This window comes from Balaenoptera borealis (assembly GCF_965194805.1).
Source record: "Balaenoptera borealis genome assembly, chromosome: 18".
In the NCBI taxonomy this organism is placed as follows: domain Eukaryota; kingdom Metazoa; phylum Chordata; class Mammalia; order Artiodactyla; family Balaenopteridae; genus Balaenoptera; species Balaenoptera borealis.
In genome coordinates, this window is record NC_138877.1 from 74,806,310 (window position 1) to 74,830,467 (window position 24,158).

The following is a 24,158-nucleotide window of genomic DNA, read 5'->3' on the forward strand; positions in this document are numbered from 1 at the left end:
AAAGGGTGGTGACTTCCCTGGAAAACTTGACCCGTCACCTCCTTTTCCCTGCGCCCTTAGCCTCCCAGATAAGTTTTGCTCTTGAGACACTTTCAGTATTTTACAGATTTCATTTCAAATTCAGAGCTCTCTTTTTCTTAAAACAATTTATCGTAAGTATTGTTTGATGCATCTTTTGTCAGAAACACACTACAGAGTAAGGTGATCTCCTCGTGTTGGGTCTTCCAGGTATACAGGGGGATGAATTACCTGGCCGCCAGCCTGCATGGGCTGTGTCGGATGCTGGTGGCACCCGGGTAGCGCAGTGAACGCCCCATAATCCCCCCAGACTGAGGTTTCTTCCTTTATTCATTATTCAGAGCTTCCTGCAATAAGCACTTCCGCCGTCTTTTAACCTCATCCAAATGTAACCTCGCAGTCACGATTCCACATAACGTGGACAAAGTGTGCTGTGTCACAAGAAGTTGGCCTCTGGGGAAGTTGTTATTGTCGGGATTGAGCTGAAGCTCAGATGGTTTAGAAGGAAAATTGGTGAATAACAACATTTCCCTACTTTCATTTGCCTCACAGCTGGGAGGAATCAGCTCCTTCTACAAGCCCGGGCTGCTGCTGGCCAGCTGGCAGGGAGCATCACAGAGCAAGAGTGCCAGACCCTTAACAGCTGTATTACTGCTTATCCATCTGTAGCACAAACCATATGCCAAACCCCAAAGTCAGTGGGGAGGGGATCCCTTTAGAAAGAGATTTTCAAAGCCGCGGAGACAAAGCACTTTCCCCTACAGCGTGCAGGCTTTGGTCTCATGTTCTCATGCTCCTTTATCCCTTCTTTACCCAGGCTGGACACCCTACATCCTTTACAACTGATGCAAAATAGTAACGGGGCATTTTGCTTGGTCAGCTTCCGGAAGTCATTTTGCAGGTAACTTGTAAAGAAACCTAACACCTGTTTGCATTTTTTTTCAAAGAATCATATAATCATTTAATTTGGAAAAACCTCTCATGATCTTTAAAACCCTTTATCGTAATGTTTCACCGTAACACCCCCTTTGGAACTGTCTTTGAAAAGCCCAGAATAAGTACCTTTAGGAAATATTCCAAGATTTTCTTCATCATAGTAACTTTAGAAGTTTATAATCGACAGTTAAGGAACACCAGATCCCAATAAGACCCTCTAGTCCCTTTCTTCCCTTCCAAGGTCATGGGGGATCGTGAGAATTGAACCTGTGAGACAGTCTGATCAGATATTTCATTTTATAAAAGATGCCCGTTTAAGTAAATGTGAATTCTAGAATGAAGACTGTTTAGAGTAAGTCAGTCACTTACAGAAATTATTTCCTACTGGAAATGAGAAGAAAATGTTTTGTGAACATCTCAAAATACAGATGGCAAGGGGCCAGTGACCGCGAGAACACGGAAGTGCCCCCACGGTCACTGAGAGATGGCAGAGCCACCCTCTGACTCAGAACCCAGCTGCCTTTGGAGCTGGTGTAGGGTCTCCTGTGGACACCCTTGCCATCCTGAGCACTCGTGGCAGTCCTTGTGGAGGCGATGGGAAGAGCTAAACTTTCATCGCATTTTCCCCCCTTTATCTGCTTTCCACTTTGATTTCTGAGTTTTCCCCCATTACTATTAAGAGCAATATTTCACATCTGCTTTCTGCTTTACTGTTTAAAAAGTGTCTATTCATAAAATAGTTCATTTAAAGAGACGTCCAGTGCAGAAAACTGTGATGTTCTTTGGAAAGTGACGCACGCTGGATGAAAATGACCAGGTCAGCACTATTCAGTGACAAATTTTTATATTATCCTAAATGTAAGCCAAGGAGCCTCATGGCAGAGTCTTTGCATGGAGCAGCATTTGAAAAAGAGTTTGGCTGTCAAGCCACAAATAAAAAAGAATTCTAATGTTTACATTCACTTTCCAAATAACATTGAAGGAAATCCATTGCTACTTTTCAGCAACACTTCTTAAGAACTCTCTTTCTCCAGTGTCCAATTGTTTACTCTTTCTCAATTCTCCAGATTCTGAATCACAAAGAATCTAGGTTGGCAGAATCTTTGGCTGACATCATAGGTGTTATGTGTGTGTATAGTGTATACAGTAGGTGTTTATACATATACATATATAGAATACACATACAGATATAGTATTACTCATAGACATGTGTGTATACACATACAAACGTACATATCCACTACATACACACATATAATACTCACGAATATAGAATAATACATGCATACACACACATGCAAACATATGCACGTGTGCTTCACTTTAAGCACATGATGCATATTAAAAAGACTAGAAGTAATCTTAGCAACACATACTTGTTATTTATCTTAGGATTGGTGGAATTGTAGATAATTTATTTAATTTCCATTTTCATTTGTTCTCCAAAAAGTCTGGAATGTATATGCTAAAACATGCCCCCAATAGCATGATAGCATATGGCAATAATCTTTGTCCTCGTCAGGAGTGGCCAGAGTTTAGAGAGTCTAGAGGAATAGCTCCACATGCTCAGTCTAGTCAATAGGGCCCCAGTGAAGGAGGGGCCCCACCCACATGTCTGGAAGAGGTTTATGGGGTATACAGAGGGGTGTGAAAAATGAAAAATATGCAACAAGGCTGTCTTGCTAACCTGCTGGGGATGCCACAAAAAAGTACCATGGATAGGGCAGCTTAAACCATGGAAATTGACTTCTTGCAGTCTGGGGACCGGAAGTACAAGATCAAGGCAGGGTTCTGGTGAGAGCTCCCTTCCTGGCTTATAGATGGCTGCCTTCTTGCCGCGTCCTCATGATAGTGGAGACAGAGAGAGAGCAAGGGAGACAGAGAGGGAGGGAGCTCTCTGGTGCCTCTTCTTACGAGGATGCTAATCCCATCCTGTGGGCTGTACCCTCTGACCTCACCTAAGCTTGATTACTTCCCTGAGACCGCATCACGTTGGGGGTTAGGGCTTCAATATATGAATTTGATGGGGCAGGGCAGGGGGGAACAAACATTCAGTCCATAGCAATGGCCATCCATCGCTCTATTTCACTTAAGTATTCCAGGCTTCTGAAATAGCTCAGAGGGAGGTTTTCAGGGACACACGGCTTTGTTTCAGTCCCCTGACACTGAGGTAGCTGCATGGCAATGGCCACATGATCCATGAAGAGGTAGCACAAATGCACTTTTGGAGTCCCCTGGGATGAAAGGTAACATTATCCTAGAAATGGCCAAAAAAAACCTTTCAACACAACATGCTATTTTCAATTCAGTGCAGATGATAGGAAAAAGGCATGCACAGAAATTAAAAGAAAAACAAATTCAAAACAGATGTTAGGAAATACCTTGCTCCCCAGAGGAGGAAAAAAAAATAGATGAGAAGAATGTTTACACAAGGTAGTTTACTGAGCTAAGAAACTGGGATCATCATTTAAAAATAGAGACTGGGTGCTGGGCTGCAGGAGAAGTAGGTAGATGCTAAACTTGGGGTGAGAAACATGACCTTCCATAGATGAAAACAAACCTGGTGCGAGCTGGCGGGTGGACCGTACCCTGCTGCCCCATGGCCTTTGTCTCTCCTTCGGGTGTTTGAAAGGTGTGTTCAAGTTGTGTTTATGAGACAGGAAATACATGTTTTAGCAGGAAATAAATCAGTCCCTGCACACACAGATGGCTGTGTATTTCAATAAGTTGGGAGCCTGTGGTGCCCCTTTCACCTGTGTTTCTACTTTTGATTCCATCACATTGACAGAACTTTCCAGACCAAGGCCTCATAGCTGGTTTTCTGAATGACTCCAGGTCACATTTACGGACCAAAATTTCCTGAGTGATTATCAGTGGATAAAGTCCTCACTCAGCTGCGTGTTTAACACTCTCTCATTTCAAGGGTCAGCATCATAGGGGCTGAGAAGCTGAGGGGAAGTTTGGGGCCAAGAAAATTTCAGTTTATTTTAGAAATGCGAGTCCAAGGAAAAGCCAAACAATTTTAAGCTCCTTGGACACATCATCGTGGGTTGCTATGCACCACTGAGTCACTCCTCAAACTGGCGCACGCAAGAAATTAGACCGCCATTAAAAAGAATGAAATAAGGCCATATGTGGCAACATGGATGGACCTAGAGATGATCAGACTAAGTGAAGTAAGTCGGACAGAGAAAGACATATATCATATGATAGCACTTATATGTGGAATCTAAAATATGACACCAATGAACTTATCTACGAAACAGAAACAGACTCCCAGACATAGAGAACAAACTTGTGGTTGCCAAGCGGGAAGAGCATGAGGGAGGGATGAAGTGGGAGTTTGGGATTAGCAGATGCAAACTGGTATATATAAGACGGATAAACAACAAGGTCCTACTATATCGTACAGGGAGCTATATTCAGTATCCTGTAATAAACCATAATGACAAAGAATATATACATGTATAACTGGATCACTTTGCTGTACACCAGAAACTAACACAACACTGTAAATCAACTGTAATTCAATAAAAAATAAATTTAAAAAAAAAGAAAGAAATTAGGCTGCCGAGTAATGATGTTTAAATAGAGGAAAATTTAGGAAGGCAAGATTTGGATAAATTTCGGTATGAAGCTAAAAGAGAAAACGAACCAGAAAATGTAGTCCCTGATGTCCAGACGTTCACAGTGTAGAGGAAAGTCGGTGAAGGCCTCAAAGGATAGAATGGTGAGTCCTGACAAAATGTCATGCAAAATGCTGTCTCCTTCACCGACCCGTTCCCAGTGCCTAGCAGGAAGCTCGCCATGTCATATGAGCTTGGTAACTCATGTTAAAGGAATAAATAGTCCATGCTTTGTTCAGATCACTCCCACTTTTCTTCTGTTTTTCACGCAGCACACTATTATTGGATACATCTAGCATGAGTTTACACACCTCGTCTGGAAGCATCCTGGACAGATGCCTTTCTCCCATGTCCGCCACCCCACAAAATGTGTTTTCCCCTCCTCTGAGCTCTCATAAACCACTGGACATGCTGTTATTATAGCAATTATAATATTCTATTGTGATGAAGTGTCTACTTGTCTATTTCCCTCAGAAAAGGCTACCCCTCCTTGAGTCAGGAGAATGTGTGACTGCACTGCTTATCTTTAAACCCTGGCACATTTTCTAGCATAGAGTTCGTGCTCAATAAAAGTTTATTAAACTGAAGTGACCTGAGAAATTGTCTTAGTTTGGGTTCACCCTCCCAAAAGAGCTTGACATGAGGTCTGCAGGTGGTCTATTTGGAGGATGATTCCAAGCGTGCAGGCATGGGGAGTGAGACAGGGAAGGAAAAAAGCCAAAGGAAAAAATAATGCGCCAATAAAGGGTGCGTCCGCTGTGAGCAACTGGGGCTCAGGCCCTCTTGGGACCCCCTGGGAAATCGCATTGCATGCAGCACAGAGCCCTGCTCCGAAGGGAGAGATGCCGGCACATTTATCTACCCATCCCTCCAACCGCTAGTAATGGTTGCCCTGGAGACAGCAGCCCACCGCTCCTTGGCTGCCCTGGCTGTCCAGATTGTGTGGCTCTCGCTGACAGTAGCCTCTCTTCAGAGGGCCATCGCTTAAGAAAATGCAGAACTATAAAGAGATTTACAACTGTGATGCATGCACGATAGAGATAGAAGGGAACCAGACATCTTTCCTGCTGCCTCAAAGAATACATGCTGGCATGTTTTTACATTTTCTCAGGCTTGTTTTAAAATTGAAGTATAGTTGTTGTACAGTATTATATAAGTTACAATTTAGTGATTCACAATTTTTAAAAGTCATACTCCATTTATAGTTATTATAAAATATTGGCTATATTCCCCATGTTGTACAATATGTCCTTGTAGCTTGTTTTATACCTAATAGTTTGTGCCTCTTAATCCCCACCCCAGTATTGTCTCCCTCTTCCCTCTCCTCTCTGGCAACCATTAGTTTGTTTTCTATATCTGTGTATCTGCTTCTTTTCTTGTTATATTCACTAGTATGTCGTGTTTTTAGATTCCACATATAAGTGATATCACACAGTATTTATCTTTCTCTGTCTATTTCACTTAGTTGTAATACCCTCCAAGTCCATCCATGTTGCTACAAATGGCATGATTTTGTTCTTTTTTATGGCTCAGTAGTATTCCATTGTATATATGTACCACATCTTCTTTATCCATTCATCTGTTGATGGACACTTACGTTACTTCCATATCTTGGCAACTGTAAACAGTGCTATGATGAGCATTGGGGTGCAGGTATCTTTCCGAATTAGTGTTCTTTTTCTTTCAGATATATGCCCAGGAGTGGAATTGCTGGTCATGTGGTAGTTCTAGTTTTAGTTTTTTGTGGAACCTCCACACTGTTCTCCACAGTAGCTGCACTAAGTTACATTCCCACCTACAGTGCAGGAGGGCTCCCTTTTCTCCACAGGCTTTTACTAGCCCTCACATTCAGAACCATGAACTTTTAGGGCATCATGTTAAGTTGTAGAAGCTATATAAAAATCTGTGTCTGATATCTTTGAAAACCCTTAGATATTTATTTACTAATCCTAATCATGTCCTCTCTTGGGCCAGAGAGTTCATTTTACAGGTAGGAAACATCTGATACAGAAATGAAAGGATTCTCAATTAGTGATGGTGAGAGAAACGAATTTCCTGACTTTTAACTTCGACACACCTCCTCAGTGCAGCAACATATTGAGTCAAGCAAGCACATCCTTTCATATAAGACACAGTGAAGGAACTTGCTGAAAAAAACCAATGAAAAGTATCACAATAATGGAACCATCTAAAAAACTGATGGCACCCCTTTGCAGCAGACTTTTATCAGGTTAGTTTATTTGTAGAAAATTTTTTTGCCCTCATTATTATGTTTGACTTTGGAGTGAGAGGAAACTTGATATTTTACTTGGTAGAGAATTAACCTGATTTAAAATTTAAAGGTTGAGATGACATAAAAGAGCATGGGTGATAGTTACAAAAGAGAGGATTTCAAAGATTTGGGAAGCTGTCTAATTGGAGATATAATGCTATATTTTAAAAATAAAAGAGCTTTGTGTTTTCTGTAAGAAATATTACGACTAGTGCATGTTGGCCATCTTCAGGTTGAAACTGAAACAAGTAAAAGGTTACATTTTGAGTAAGGACACATCGTATTCTGGGGAAGAAAACCATATAATAGGGACTCATTGATGCTATGACATTAAGTCACTTTGGGATCACAAGTGAATCAAATCTAATATTTGAGAAATAAGTGAATAAGAAGACCCTATTTATGAATAGGTTGCCTCAAGAAATAAGGAATGCAAGTGCGAGGAGGTGATTCTGGAAATTTGTCTTTGAAGGTGTCTTCACAAGTCAACTGAGTCAGCACAGCTTTATTGGTGGGAAACTTCAATCCTGTCTAATCACACTCTCAGCAGTGACCTTCTCATGGATAAACCTAAGCTGTACAAATAATGATATAGTAGGTAACAAAGATTAAAGCTATTTAGGAAAGATAAATTCCATGGTATCAGGGCAGAATAGTCAATAATTTATTTGGTCTAAAACACATTCTGCATATCTGCAGAAGCCAAGTAAGGTAAACCAAGGCGGGGGGGTGGGTTGATAGCTCTCCTGTTCTTAAGGGCTTAAGATCTTGGGAAGACGTTTGTGAAGGAGTACTGAGTTATTCAGACACATGTGCAATCTAAATACAAGACACAGGTCCGGTTTATCCTCCACTGTAGGCTGGGAACACCCATCCCCCCACCCTTCCAGTCCTGGTCTTAAATAGGCCAGAGAGAAAAAATAAATTATCATTTTTAAGGAATCACAGCCTCTCAGGATTAGAAGTGGCATCAATATTCAAGTTTAATTGCTCATATGAAACTTAAGGCTTTTCTATACTATCCTTATCAATGGTCTTTAGGTATGTGCTTGAGTTTTAGCATCATTGAAGCATCTCAAACCTCCTCGGTTTATTCTGTAATGAGATGTGTGATTTCCCTGTTAGCTTACAATTCCTTGAGTATTTCCCAGTACATACCTAGATGTTCTTACAATGTAGTCTCAGGACATTCCAAAAATGATCTTAAAGTACAGAACATTAAATTCATCATTTAATAAATTATGCAACTCTCAATGCAGCTGAAGATCCAATTGGCTTTGGTTTGGCAGTTAGTGACACTACACTGTTGATTTATGAAAAGCTTAATCCACCTGGGACCTCATAGGCTCTTTTATGCCTGCTACCACCAGGGCATAAATTCTCAGTTGTCATCTTGCAGAAGAAGATTTGAAAATTGAAGGCGACCTAATAATTTTGAAGCCAGTGGGTAACTTCATCAGATTCTAGGTAGACTGCCTGTACCTCTTTCTGACCTCACTGCCCTGGGACACCAAGATCGTATGGCAGGAACGTGATGTGGGCTGCATCCCTTCCCTGCTATGGCTGCCTTTAAAGTTCCTGCACCTGCATGTATGTAGAGCAGTGGTTTTCAAGTGGGGGCAGTTTTGCACACCACCCCCCAGGATACATTGGGCAATGTCTGAAGACATTTTTAGTTTCCACGACTAGGAGAGTGAGCTGACATCAGGAAGATAGAGGTCAGAGCTGCTGCTAACATCCTACAGAGCACAGATCAGCCCCCAACGACAAAGAATCACACAGCCCCAAATGTCAGTAGTGCCAAGTGGAGAACCCCTGATGCTGACCGTTATCATTACTAACAATATCAATTAAGTGCCCTCCTGTGTGCGTTGCTGTACGTGAGAGTTGGGTTGAGTTCTTGTCCTCGAGGTATTAGGCTCTAAAACAACCAATCCCGATCAGTGGAGTGTAGAATGTATTGAGAAAAAACACAATAATAAATACAAACATGTTTATCACTGTATTTCCAGACACATTTAAGAAGAAGATCTGTGACAATTTCTTCTGGGAGAGTAGATGTCAGAAGTTCATTAGATTAGATTCACAGTTAAACCCACACAAGTAAGAAAATGTGAGCCCAAATGTGAATCTTGAGTGCTGGTTTCTATAATGTGGACTATGAATTAGGACCTATGTCATTCAAGTTGATACAAGCTGTAATCCTTTTAGTTAGGTCACATTAATTGCAATTCCAGGGAGGTAAAGATTTGTGTAAGGCTCTACTGCATCATCTTTTTTAATATATATTTTGCAATCTCAAATTTTAGATTGTGTGACTTCCACCTTAGGTAGCCCCTATAGAAACGTATGCTTTCTGTGAAAATATTAGTTAATTATTCAATGCAGTAATAGATTGTCCTGATCGATTAGTAAATAACTTGATGTACTCTACCGTTTCTAAGTGATACCTGTTTTTATTGCAATGTTTCGTCCCTCAGATTTAAAATTTTGAGATAAATGCTCAGATTCATTCATTAGTCTCTGACCTGACCACCCTGCAGGTCTCCGTAACAATACATGTCACGATTTTCATCCTTAGCATTTCCTACATTATGTTAAAGTGAGTGGGTCTAGGACATTGTGCTGTTCATCCTGCATCCTCCACCTCTCATAGTCTACTTGAGTAAATATTAGTTAAGTTAAAAATACTAACACTCCATATTTATAGGTTCTTGTGCAAATGGGGAATATTGAGCCAAGTTGAGTCCAAGGCCAGGAAGTTCCTTTAGTCAGAACAATTACTTGCCCATTCATTACATCACAGTCGCTAACATTTATTAAGCATGTACTACGTGCTAGGTGCTATTGCAAGTTCATTCCAGGTGAGAGTTCACTCAATTCTCATGACAGCCAAGGAGGTGGGTATCACGATGATCCCCATTTTAGAGTTCGGGCACATAATATATAAGTTGCTCATCTGCTAGGTGGTAGGCACTGAACCCAGCACTAAGAATATGCAGATTAAACAGTACAATCTTTGTCCTGCCCTTAAGGCATTTATAGTCTACAAATAAGCAAATAGGGAACACAGTACACTGTGGTAATAAACATCAATAGAGGTTGTAAAGGATGCCATAGGGAGGCTTAACCAATTCAGACTTTGGAGTTCACTGTCAACTTGCTGCTAATCTGAGGCCCGAGGATAGGGAAGATCTCCTGAGAAGGGGCAATGCAGCACAGGGAGTGACTTGGAGAGTCTCAGGTACATAAACAGGTCAGCCGGCTACACAGTGTCGGGGAAGGTGATGGGGAGGGAAGTTGGAGAGGTGGCAGGGGCCGTGCATTATTGCCTTATTAGACATGTTTAGTTTGCACTTTACTCTAAGAGCAATGGAGGGCCATTGTAAGGTTTTGTTGTTGTCATTTCCTACTGTAAGATTGTAATCAGAAGAATGACATGATCATTCTTCAGTGCATTAAAGAAGGATTACATTGCAATATGGAGAATGTATTAGAAGCAAGCAATGCTAGAACCAGAGAGAGCAATTGGAATCCTGCAGGGTACTGGGTAAGAGGTAATAGTGAACAGCAGGGCAGTGACAGTGAGCATGAGGAGAAGAGACAAGCTCAAAAAAATATTTAAGTGGTATCACTGACAGGAATTTTGATGTGGGAAGCAAGGGAGGTGAGGGAAGCAAAAGGATTCTCGCTTGAGCATCTTGGTAGATGTTGATGCCTGCCACCAAAATTTGGGATCAAGAGAAAGTGGGTTTGGTGGGAGCAGGATGAACTTATTTAGGGACATTGGATTTAGACCTTACTGGGAGATATTCAAGTGGTGATCTTCACTAGTTAGAGGGATATATTCATCTAAATCTCAGGATAAAGATCTTGGCAATGAATATGAATTTATGAATCAGAATGCATCATTGGTAATTAAAGCTGGGGATGATGGAGCAGAAAGGTGTATAAGGTTAAAAGAGCAGAGGAGCTGGTACAGGTAAAAAAAAAAAAAAAAAAAAGTCACAAAATAGCCTGAGAAAGAGGAATCAGAGAGTCAGGAAGAAAATCAGGTTTAAGGTGTCCCTTAGAAAGCCCAAGTAACTGAGATGTCCATTGATTGGGAATTCGGTAAAACGCTGATGTCAGTTGGCAGAGAACAAAGAGACAGTTAACGTAGGCACTGCTTCAGGGAATTTGGAATTGAAGTAGTTAGGAGAACCAGTGACGGGAGAATGGTTTCAATGGTGGAAAAGACAACCGTGGTCCAATATGGACATGAAAGTGTCTGTAGTGATGGAGATGCAGAACATTTAATAAAATAAGAGAGAAGACAGGAAGGGATGGCATCCGGATCACAGGTGGACACATAAAGGGTGAGCTGTGATTCGGAGGAAGGCTTCACTTCTATGGTAACAGGCATGAAAGATTAAACATGGCTTCCGATGCCAGTAAGTTTATAGGCTTGGTCTTTTCGCCATGCGTGGGATCTTAGTTCCCTAACCAGGGACCAAACCCGTGCCCCCTGCATTGGGAGCGCAGTCTTAACCACTGGGTGGCCGGGGAAGTCCCTAGGCTTGGTCTTTGGATGTTAAAGATGTTTTCCACCTCTTCCTTAATATTTTTTCATTTTCCTTCTCAGAGACGGTCAAGTTGTCTGCTGAGAGTCCAAACTAATTACAGTGAAAAATAGATTCGAGTAATGGGGGGAAATGGAAGACACAGCATTTGGCCTTGAAAAGCTTTCTGTTTCTATCCAAATGTAGGAAACAGCTAAAAGGGTATTTGATGAAGTCAAATAAGACTATGTTTTAAAGAATCAATCAACTTGATAGTCATAACCTAGACTGGTTTGAGATGATGAAGATGCAGAGATATGAGTGAATTCAAGAGACATTTTGGAGGTAGAATTCATCGTACTTGGTAACTGACTAGAAAGGGGTGTAGTGAAAATAGGGGAAGTTGGAGTTGATTCCTCTGGGTCTGAGTTGAGCGACTGCATAGCCGGAAGAGCCAGTCACTAGGTATTGAGGAGAGGATCAGGACTCGGATTTGGACATTTCCAGCATGAGAAACCTGTGTGACTTTAAAAAGTTCCAATTGTATGGTTCAGTCTAACCCAGAGGAGAGGTCTGGGTGGAAAGTAGGTCAGGGAGTTTGTAGGAGGAGTCATGGGATTAAACCAGAACATCCCTTTAAGATACGCAAATTGAAGAAGTGAAGCCAGCATAGGAGACAGACAGACAGATAGATGGAAATCCATGCAGGAGGGGGTGGGACCATGGAAACAAACAGGACAGGGGCCATGTCGTACGTGACAGAGCAGCCATCAAGACTGAACTGCGGGGTGTCCATGGGAGTAGCTTGCATGACTCTCTGCATCATGGTTACAGCAGACCCTGAGCTAAGAATAGACTGAACTTGAGTCCCCCATAGAGAGACGGGGCTTCTGTGCAGGGTCGCATTGAAGCTGGGACCCAACCAGCCTCTCCGCGGCCACTTCAAGCTGTGCGAGTGGACGGCGGGATCCAAATGCTGACACTGAAGGAAAATGGACCCCGACCACGCCAGCTACATTTCCTTGACTAAGATCTGTCCCAGAGGTGTGCTAATTGCTGTATAGCTCATGAGATCGATCTTCTGGTTCTCTCTCTGACATGGGACCTGTTCAAGGCCCTGGATGGGTCCTAGCAATGTGGTATTCGTCATTTTGTATTCTTTTTGTTAAATGGGGTATAAAAGATTGTTAACCTTCAATCTCTACAAAGCCTGGGTCAGCCCCTGATCTTTACCATTACTCATGTGAAAAGAGATTGATGGAGGGCGGGGAGGGATAAATTGGGAGTTTGGGATTAACATATATACACTACTATATACATATAAAATAGATAAACAACAAGGACCTACTGTATAGCACAGGGAACTATACGCAGTATTTTGTAATAACCTATAAAGGCAAAGAATCTGAAAAAAATAGATATATATGTGTGTATAACTGGATCACTTTGCTGTACACCTGGAACTAACACAACATTGTAAATTAACCACACTTCAATAAAAAAAAGAGATTGATGGATATTTTTGTTTATATTTAAGGAAATTGCTAAGCATACCTTTGTTATGTATAATATAGTGTAAATTTAATTCTATCCAATGAATTGTTTTCTAATCTTTTAAAAAATATCAAATGGAAAAACAGCATAGGTTTTACATTTTAAGAAGAAGTACCAGATAAATCCAACTGTCCTATACTGCCACTCTCATGGAGTCAAGATTGTGAATGTAAGGGAATAACATTCATTCAATTTATCACAAACAGAGGGATGTATCTCTTTCCCTCGGCCACTCTCCTTTAGCTTAACACAAGCAATATGTTTGGATTGTGACTAGTTTAAAATGGAAACTTCTAAAAGTAAAGCTGCCCAGGTTGGCAGCAAAATATTGGTGGATAAAGACATGAGCTACTTTTTTTTTTTTTTTTTAAGAATGCACTTGGAAGTTAATCCTTAGAGTTACACATTCACAGGTCAGAACACGTGGTGAAAATGAAGATTGAACGGCAAGATTTGTTTGATAGAAACAAATTAATATGTATTCCAAGTAGCAAAACGCAGAATAAGAAGAATGTTCATTGTATGGTTTGTTTCAGGACACCACTGTAAAGATTGGTAAACTAACAACCTCTTGTTTGACATTTGCAGGAAGGATGTCGGATGGAATAGCTCTCCTTGGCCTTCTTGCCTCGGATCCGAGGCCTTATTTGGGCATATTGCTCTGCGCTATACGAGCAGATGCACCACAAGAGTAAATAACTCCTCCTGATGTCTGGGTCCAGATACTCTGAGGTCAGGATGCAGCCCTTTTAACCTTCACATACACAGCACAGCAAGCACTGAGCACGGTGGAGGGGGCCTTCAGGTGAGATTATAAAAGCAATTTGGAGTGCAAAGGGCCAAAGGAAAGTATCTTAGTCAACTCGGGCTGCCATAACAAAATACCATAGACTGGGAGGCTTAAACAGAGATGTTTATTTCTCACAGTCTGGAAGCTGGAAGTCTGAGATCAGGGTGCCAGCAAGATCAGGTTCTGGGGAGGGTCCTCTTCGAGGATTGCAGATGGCCAGCTTCTCACCTTGGCTTGCAGGATGAAGAGAGAGCGCTGGTCTCTGGTCCTCTTCTTATAAGGGCATGACTTCCATCATCGGGGCCCCACCCTCATGACCTCACCTAAACCTCCTCACTTCCCAAAGGTCCCATCTCCAAATATCATCGCAATGGGTGGGTAAAGCTTCAACATATGGATCTGGGGGAACACAGATATCAGACCATAACAAGAAGCAAGTTCAAAGCAAGAAACAAACACTACTGAACTTGGGACTATCTGTCCACCTGCAGGATCACTCCATTTTGATATGAAAACAATTCTATTGTTTTGATTTCTTTTTTTTTTTCTCTCTAGTTTTTTCTTTCTTTCTAATTTTATTCCTTCTCTCCTCCCTCCCTTCCTCCCTCCCTCCTTTCTTCCTTCCTTCCTTCCTTCCTTCCTTCCCTTCTGTTGCTGGCATCAACAATTTGCAATTAATGGACTAAAAGTTATTCTGTTTTTGTTTTTCCTGAGGTCAAACCTATGAAAGGCAAATGGGCTTTAAGCAGCCCTTCATCCAACTGTAACTTAATTTGTAATTTTCTATTTCTAATATAGAAAAAAGCCCTATATGCAGAAAATTGAATATGAATTAGACAATTATTTCCTATTAAAAGATGAAAGTTTAAGGAATAAAAGAATCCAGCGTGTCAAATTAGAAACGAGAGTATATAATATTTTAAATAAGTGTTGTTTAAGCTGTTTAATAGAACCTACCTGAGGGTACATGAGACATAGGTGACAATAATAGTTACTGTAGCACTAATAATTAAACTCTCCAAAATGAAAGTTTTAATTGCATCCTTTAAAAATTTGACCATCAAATATTGTAAAGATCTTTTCTATAAAACACACATGCACATTTTTCTTTATGTAAGTTTGACACTGGCCAAATAATAGGTCAGTAATTAAATGCTTGGCCGTTTATAAAATTGAAAAAAAGCCATTTAAAATCATTTAGTGAGCATTAGCCCAGGAAGTATAACATTTTGCTCCTTACATTCCTACATATTTGGCCGATTATTTCACTTATTCTCAGTTATTAATATTGATGGAACACTCTTTATTGTAATATGACAGGTTATTAAATCTTAAGGCCACCCACCATAACTTATGTTGCCATAGTTTGTAATACTGGAATCAGAATCGGTACTTAAGATATTCTTGTGTGGGACAGAGAGGAATGAATAGCTTCTTTTTTTTTTTTTTTTTAATTAATTTATTTATTTTTGGCTATGTTGGGTCTTCGTTTCTGTGCGAGGGCTTTCTCTAGTTGCGGCAAGTTGGGGTCACTCTTCATCACGGTGCGCGGGCCTCTCACTGTCGCGGCCTCTCTTGTTGTGGAGCACAGGCTCCAGACGCGCAGTCTCAGTAGTTGTGGCACGCGGACCTAGTTGCTCCGCGGCATGTGGGATCTTCCCAGACCAGGGCTCGAACCCGCGTCCCCTGCATTAGCAGGCAGATTCTCAACCACTGCGCCACCAGGGAAGCCCCAATAGCTTCTTTTTTCTCATTGAAAGGCCTCCTTCTTTCTTCTTCTGTTTAGGAGAGCTTTGGCTATACAGGAGCTTGACTGGACATTTTGTCTCTTTCAACATCTGACTAGACCCTTTGGAAACTCCTCTGATTGCTTTGGCTTTATTGCTTTTCCCTTAGCCTGGTTTGTCGAAATACTGTATCTTTACATAGACACCCACCTCTGCTTCCTGTTTCAATCACTTCTATGTCATGCTAAAGAGAAAACAACCAAAATAAAATACAATAATTAACGCTGGCAATGTTGGGTTCTTTAAAGAAGTAAAGCTCCTTAACTGTCAGCTCATGAAACAGTCTTATTTTGTAGGTTGGTGTGACTTTATACCAGTATAAAAAGCACAATTGTTAAGTATAATAAATATGGATAAATAAGGAATTGCTGACTTGAACCACCTAGGCACTAAAATGGCCAAATTCCTAACCACTCACCCCCTGAGGCTTGCTCTTCCCACAGTGTTCCGATTCCGATTATTGACAATGTCTTCTTTTCAGTTGCTTAGGGATCAAATCGAGTTATCTTTGGTGTCTCTTCCTCTCACAGCAAATCCTGTTGACTTTACCTTCAAACTATCTACAACCCAAGTCTTTTCACCACCTCTGCTCATCCCACACTGGTCCCAGCCACCGTGACACTGGCTGGACGTCCTGTAGCCTCCAGGCTCTTTCATTCCGTTCCCCCTTTGCCCCCTTAGCATCCACGCTCAATAGAAGATCCAGATGATCCTTTTCTTATCTGGGCTGATTGATCCCCTCTGCTCAATCCTGAGACTTCTCACACCAACTCAAGCAAAAGCCAGAGCCTCAGAATGGTGGCCTGATGTTTCTGACCTCACCCCCTTCCCCTCCAGCTCTTGTTCTCCTCTCCAGCTACCCTGGACCCCTCGCTGATCTTCCCAACTCAGGGCCTTGGCACTTGCTGTTCTTTCCACCTGGGAATGTTCTTCCCTCCTTTACCATTAGGGCTGCTACTTCACCTCTTGCTGGTTGGCTGGTACTCAAATATCCTGACTGCTTTATTAAAAAACTTCAACCCTCCTATGACATGCTATGTACACATATGACATATTGATACATTGTGTATTTATTGGGCGTCTATTTCCCCGTCCGCCAATGACCACCATAGATTGTGAATTCTATGACAGCAGAGATACGACTGTGTTTTATCCAGTGATGTACTATCAGTGGGAGAACAGGGACTGGCACATACATGGACACCCACCCCCCTCCAAAATACTGGCAAAATGAATAGTTGATAACAAATATTTCTAAAATCTGTTCTTAAAAACGTCTGTAATCCTATTTTCTATTCCCTGCAGTACGGCTCCCTTTACATGACTTAAGCCCTCCTGCACCTAGAATGCCCGTCACCCATCTTTGCCTGTCCCACGGACCAGCTGCTCCTTCTCCATCTAACTCCCTAGATGACACCTGCTTGAAATTCTTTCCCCTCTTCCAGAGACTTACTGGTGCCATGTCGTGCCTTGTTTCTTGTGTATTTATGTGTCTTAACTTACATGTATGTTAAATTCCTTTAAAGCAAAGGACATATCTTACCCAGCCCTTGGTGCATCTTGTTATTACTATTTGCTCAATAAATGCCTGTTGAATGACTAAACGAAGATGTGAATAAAGGGGAAAAAAATGAATGAACGAAAAATGCTGTGCTGTTTAGCAAATAGGAAGAGTGTACAAAACCTGAAAAGGATTTATTTAGAGTTATTAGAAAAATCTCAAATACATATTGATGCATTACACTGCCCGTACTTTTTAATCATACCCATCTTGGGTGCTCTTTCATCTGATTGAACTTCTTTTGGATTATTTATTCAAAACTTATGTTATCAAAGCTGAGTCACATTTTAAAGATGAAACTTCTTTCTTCCCCTTACCCCAGTAATGATTCTTTTTTTCCTATTGGAAGTTAACTTTTATTTATTACTTTTTATTTTATTATCTTTAATTATCTTTGGTTTAAGTAAATTAAACTTGAAGAAGTTTTCTAAACGAAGCCAAACCATTGTCACATAGTTCTTAAAGGAAATATTTTTTTTTACACACTAATTCAGGTCTTTGTTACACAGTTTATTTTTTATATAATTTAATGAAAGAAATTTATATAACTCATGATTGGACTACTCAGAAAAATGGAATAATATTTAAGCTTTAATAACAGGAGAGTTTTTGTTCTTCAGTAAAGATTACAACAAAAATTCCAACTAGGAAAACTCTTTCTTATAGACTTTTTTTGAAGTTATGTGTATGTGAGTTTATTGTGTGTGTGTGAGTTTGTGCATCTGTTTGTGTTTACACATAAAATATCTGTTTAAATGATATATTTATATGGAATCAGCCCATGTAAAAAAAAAAAAAAAGAAGCCTGATGTACTGGAAAGATTTTTCACCTAGAAATCAATAGACATTAGTTCTTAAATAGTAACATTTATGTAACTGCTACTATGTATTGAACGTCTGTTTTGTACTCAGCGCTCTGCATCCATACCTCATTAATCCTTACAATAAATGGGTGAAACAAGTACTATTATCCTGTTTTGAAGATTAGGAAATGGAGGCATAAAGAAAGTAAGTGATGACAATGATAATGATCAAGACCAAAGCCATTCAGCTGATAAAGGTCCATGTGACTCTAATGCCCATGTACTGAAGTTTGCCAACAATATCTAGCTCTGTCATTAACCAGCTTTGGTATCTTAAGAAGGTCAATTGATGGGTACGATGTAAATAGTGCCCTTTAGAATTACCCAGTAGAGCTGCCTTGCTTCTATGAGCCTCAGTATCTTTACCTGTAAAACAGGTACAGTAATAGCTGTTCTGTTATCTCACAGTTGATTTACCGTAGAATTTTCACACCATTCAATAAATAACACCAGTGTAAATCGTAGTATTATGGCTCTATTTTAAAGCTTATAAATAGGAGTTTCAGGGTTCTGAAGAGGTTCTGGGAGAGTGGAGCACCTGCAGAGGACGTGGCAGCTCTGCACCCTCACCCCATGCCTTGCCCTGTGCATCTCTTCCGTCTGGCTGTTCCTGAGTTATATCCTTTTATAATAAACCAGTAATCTAGTAAGAACAAAAAAAAAAAGATATAAATATAGTAAGGTCAGTATTCTAATTTGAATTATTTCACATAATTTAGTCTTAGTAGCACAGATACACTTCTCCTCAGATCAAACAACCCTGTTCTGACTATGAATTCCTCTCTTTCCATTATATTACTTATGCACATTAATTTTTCCCATCCTAGGTTGTTTGCTTCTTTGAGGGAAGGAAGTACATACTTCTCCCGATGCCAAGTCTTCCTGGGATGCTCAGTTCTAAGATTCATCTAAGTAATTTATTTCCAGACCTGGGAAAGTTTGCTCTCAAACGTTTCCTTGGTTTATGTTTTAAGAATTCACTTAATTCCTTTGATTTTCAGGTTGACCCCACTGCAGCCTGGTTACTTCAGACCCTTTCAGATTTCTTGGCTAAGTGCATACAGGGTCATAAACCAATCTTTTCATTATATACTATTCCTGTTCCTGTTTTTATAAAACATGATTAAAAATTATTTTAAAATACGGGATTTAACTATTTTTATTTCAACTGACAAGGATTGCCAGTAAGATTTCACTTTTATAAAGTCAATATTTTTGAATTATTTTAAATACATCCACAATATATGGGCTTAAAAAATCTGGGAGGTGTGAGGGAAGTAACATTACGTACCACCGCTTGGAAGAATTCCTGGTGAAAAGCGGATACTTTAGATCTACATGGGATGGTATTTGTTATGTAGCCAGCTGTGTGGAGGGAAGAGTTCAAATTCTGAAATGTGTTCCCAGCCTTCCCCTCACCTCACCGGTGAGGAAGGGTAGGACTCAGCTCTGGGTGAATGGGAAGCCAGGTGCTTTCGCAGCTGTGACCCAGCTGCATGTGTTCTCAGCCTGAACCAATGGGGAAGTGTAAGCCATCTTGAATTAATCATGCTTATACCTCGTTGGAGGAACCTCCACAGCTGCACTGACACTTGACCTTGGACCGAGTCTTTCTTAATGACTCTCACGCATGGACAGAGATGGGGTATGCAAACACAACATTGCAGTGACGACGCTAATCCTTAGCTGCTACGCAGGATGGGAGAGGATGGGCCTTGTTAAGGTCTGTGCAAAACCAGGGATGGAAAGCAGAAACCAGCCTCACATTTGTTTTCTCTCTATTTCTCCATATTTAGTTTAGAACCGACAGTGGACTCTTAGCCATGTCAATTCATGAGATTTAATAGTGTAGAGCCAATTACTGATCTTATTTTTTAAGAAACCACAGCATCTTTGCTTTGGGTACCATCCTCCCCTGAGTACCATGCAGTACCTACCTACCATGTACCTCACATGAGTGTGACAATCCTGGATCTTGTGCAGGATAAAAGCGACCTAACACCTATTTTTTAACCTAAGAGCCTCTGAGGGCTATGTTAGCTTAGCTGGGGAGTAGTTAATAAGTTATCAGGAAGAATTTACCCACATATGTTTTAATGGTCTTTTATCATATCACCACAAACTATAAAGCAATAAAACACAATAAAGAGTCATTCTAACCTTAGTTTAAATGATTTTAGAAACAATAGAATTCACTGGCCAACTGTGTCTGAAAACTTTTGGTAAAAGCCAAAGTGTGATGCCCTTGTCTTGACTTTTTTCAATTCATTTTTTTGAAGCGTAGGTGTTTTATGAATGTGTATTGAAATGTAGCTAAAGAATTCCATTGCAGTTAGAACACTTACTTCAGTGGATGCCCATATAAGTAACCTGCCGTGAAGACATACTTTGCACTCTACATGGTATGCTAGGTACAGAAGTAACTCTATTGAAACACTAATTCCTGTGGCCAGTATGAACTTATATCCTTTCCACAATGGACAGAAAAGTAGATACTAGCAAGTCAAACAAACATAGCCATCCCAGTTAGTCAGTTTAAGGGCAAAATGTAAAGTCTGTTCTATGAGTCTGATGCATTTGCTTTGACAAAATGTGTACTGTATCAGACCAAAAAGCTAGGGAAATAGATTTCTCAACACAAATTCTATCACCAGGTAGAATTCTCTAATAAGCAACACATGAATCAGATGTAGAAAAAGTTAAACCAAACATAATAATTCAAAAGTATTTTTGCTTTAGATTTGGGAAAAAAGGAAATCAACCTGAATTATTTGTGTTTTAGAAAGTATATGCTTTCAACAAACACGTAATACACACATACACGTGCACATACACGCAAGCATACACACATAAAGACACATATACACTCAGCATACATTTACATAGCAACATAAATTACTGTTAAGTTCACTCTTGGTCAGTAATAAATTGCAAACCAATTTTTCTTTCTCTTGAATTGCTTGTATTTTTGTTCTATGGGCCCAAGCATATGCTCAGCTCACGTGAGGAACACTCAGTAGATAATTGTTAACTTTGACTTAACTGAATTGAACGAGTTCAGAACTGTGTAACAGAATCCCTGATTTAGGGAAAGCCATTTACATTGGTAGTAGTGGACTAAACGAAGTAAACATTTTTAGTGTCAAACGCTCTCCGTTTTCCATGGTACGTTCAACACTTACATAGATGCAGGCACAGGGGACAGAATATTCTAAGGCTGTAAAAGTGTGTTGATCATTGGCTTCTAAAGTAACACCTTTAAAAAACAAAAGTGACTATTTTGATTCCCTTTGTCTTGTTCTATTTTCAGCTTCTCTGACACAGTATCAGTTTTTCTAATAAATCTCTAACACAGAAAGGAAACAATGCCTAGACTTCTGGAAGTGGGACAAACTGTTAACTAAACAACTAAAGCAAAGTGCATCATTTTGCCAAACCTGGGGAAAAGTTAACATGAAAAGAGGACAAGCTAAAACAATTCTTAGGATTTTGTTCTGTGAATTTCCAAATTTGGCCTTCATTTCCACGTAAAGACCTTTGTAGAGTCTAAATTTCTCTTTCAAAGCATTCTTTTTTATTTTTTCTCATTGAGGAATAAACAAACTACAGAGAGGGCTTCTATTTTTTGCTCTTTAGGTTAAACCAGCCGAAGCAAAGGGTCTCTGTTTTCCTGAAGTGTGACACCTCCTACATGGAAACGAGGACAGGAGAAACTGGGGCATCTGAAGTGACCTCTTCCAGGCAGGATGTGGAAGTGTGATGGGTCTCCTTAAGCAAGACCTTCCAAAATGCTTAATCTAAGGTAAATAATATTTCAGTATCCTCAGGTGGAGAACCAAAATTCCTGAAAGCTTTCTTGGGCAAGGAAAAGGTCAGCAAAAATAGCCAAAATAAAACGGCAAACCAGATAAGATTATCACACAACAGACCTAAGAACTGCCTGGTGGTGACGGTCAGACTCTGCAGAAATGTTGGGTCAACAAGCAAGCCATAAAGGAACCAGGGGTGTATGTAGTTTATTGGTCTCATGGAAACAAAATATTGATCAGACAGGTAGTGCCACTTGATAATCTTCAAACGCTTGTCAGATAATTGGTTACTGATTTGAAGAATACAGCAGATGATTTTTAAATAATTTCTTCGGTGTGAAAAAAATCATCATTTCAGTATACTGAGCCCTGAACAATGTGAAGAATTGCAAATTGCTAATTCAAGTGATTTTATGGTAGAGTCATAATTCCCTTTTAAGATAGAAACCTTTATCAGGAAGCGTTCAGTGTTGGGTCTTTTCTTTGCCTTTTGAAACTATAAAAACAGATGACGAGCAGGGCAATGTAAAGAGAGTTACATGTACACAAATGCCCCAGAGAACAGATATATTCATGTAGATTCATAGGATTTTTCCTGCAATTTTGCATTTATCATAAAAGAATGGGGAGTCTTGGGTTTTAACCATGGAGTAGATTCCACTCTACTTAGATTCCAGGCACAAATACACATTTTTCTGCAGATGTAACACTTTCTCAAAGGGAAATCCTTTTGAAGTCTAGGAAAAAAGCAGAGATCCGGGTGAATGGTTTTTCTCTGAGGACTGAGCTTACAGTCTGGCTCATTGAATAATATGGACCAGGTAAGGCATTTTCATAAAACCTGGGATCATGATGATTTTCAACTTGCTTTTTAGAATAAAGAAAATCAACAATGGTATTTTCTGACATACAAAGGCCATCCCTTTTCCCACCATTAATTGTCTGATTTCAGAATCAATTCGGTATTTACCAGACATCAAAATACCTTAAGAAGGTCTCCTCTACTCCGTGTGTCTCTAACCCACTGGCAGTTTACTTTGTGTTCAGAATTTGCATAGAGCTGCCAACTGCATGATAAAAAGAAAAAGTGAAAGGAGTTTGTTTTTGCTTCTTTGGTTTCAATTAACATCTGCCATCTTCCTGACCTGAATTCTGACAACACAATTGCTATGAAATATTGGTCTGAACTTAAAACCAGAAATCCTGAGTGTAGGTTTCTGCCAAATAGGTGCTAGTTAGAACCAGCTGCCTGAAGCGGAACTACTAAATGCTTGAAGGTTGCCTCTGATCTGAGCCGGTCTCTGACAGAGCCCTTTAAAAGGAGAAACTGCCAGTGCAGATGTGGCTCCAGGATGGATGAAGATTTATCTATAGCCTGATCAATGTGTCATTTCTCTTCTTGTTTAATTTATCATTGGGTAGATCCCAAACTTAAACAGCAATAATGAACGATAGCTATATTTAGAAACTTAAAGCAATTATCTTGGGATTTAGACGGTGGTGGGAAAGTGTGTGCGTTTGAGGGTGTGAAAGGAAAGAAATGGGATATCAATAAATCCGAAGACTACAATCATGGAACACAGATTTGGGAAAGAGGCCTTAATTGTGGGTGTATGATGGAAATTGCAAGTCAAAACAGTCTCAAATCACTCCTCGACGTAATTGTGCCACAGGTGAACCTGAATCATCAAAAACAATCAAAAGTTTAACTAATAGAAAAAATTCTCTGTGGGTAGAATTGGCCATGGCCATCTCATTAAGCACACAGTTCTGTTTTCGACCTAATTAGTCATCTAATTACTCATCCAAAATTAGTTAGTGCATTCATATGCCTAATTAATTATAATTTCATTCAAACTGCCCTGTTGGTAATGCTTTTGTTCTCTGTTCCAACAAATCAAATTACAGAGGGACAGATTTGATTTGGAAATTGGTTTGGGTTGAGTCTCATCGTAAACATATTAAAATATTAATGAATAAAACTGTGAGAGTATTAATTTCCATAATAAAGGTAAGTCACCCAAATGTTAAATATTTCCAAGGAACACCGCTTTCAAACATGAGAGCCATGAATCTCCTAGAGCCTCAGAGGGCTGAGGATGAAAGAGCAAAATCTGCGTTCAAATATGCCTGTTACTAGGGGTGGAACCCTGTGCACGTGGGAGTGAAAATCAGTGTGCAGCACAGAAAACCTGGGGGTGGAAGGCCGTTGGGTTTCTTATGAACAATACAGACTGTTCCCTGTTGTTGGTGCATTGTTCATGGCTAACCAGGAAAGATTATTCTAACAAGATAGTTTCTAAAAGTTGTTTGATAGTTAATCTACAACTTTAGTATTTTTCCTGGGAAAAATATTAAGCAGCTCTTTTTGGGGGGATGGACCGTGCACGAGTCACTACGC

General features: G+C 40.1%; 1 protein-coding gene across 2 annotated transcripts in view; it reads left to right on the top strand.

Annotated features, from left to right (window-relative positions):
- LOC309616071 (uncharacterized protein) overlaps positions 1–24,158 on the top strand; it is a 382,792-nt gene that overhangs the window by 336,571 nt on the left and 22,063 nt on the right. The window contains exon 5 of one of the 2 annotated variants that reach the window (XM_082366269.1): positions 571–21,750. The gene's annotated coding sequence lies outside the window, so the exon portion shown is untranslated. The remainder of the gene's footprint in view (positions 1–570; positions 21,751–24,158) is intronic. The other variant, XM_082366270.1, reaches the window with a different exon arrangement.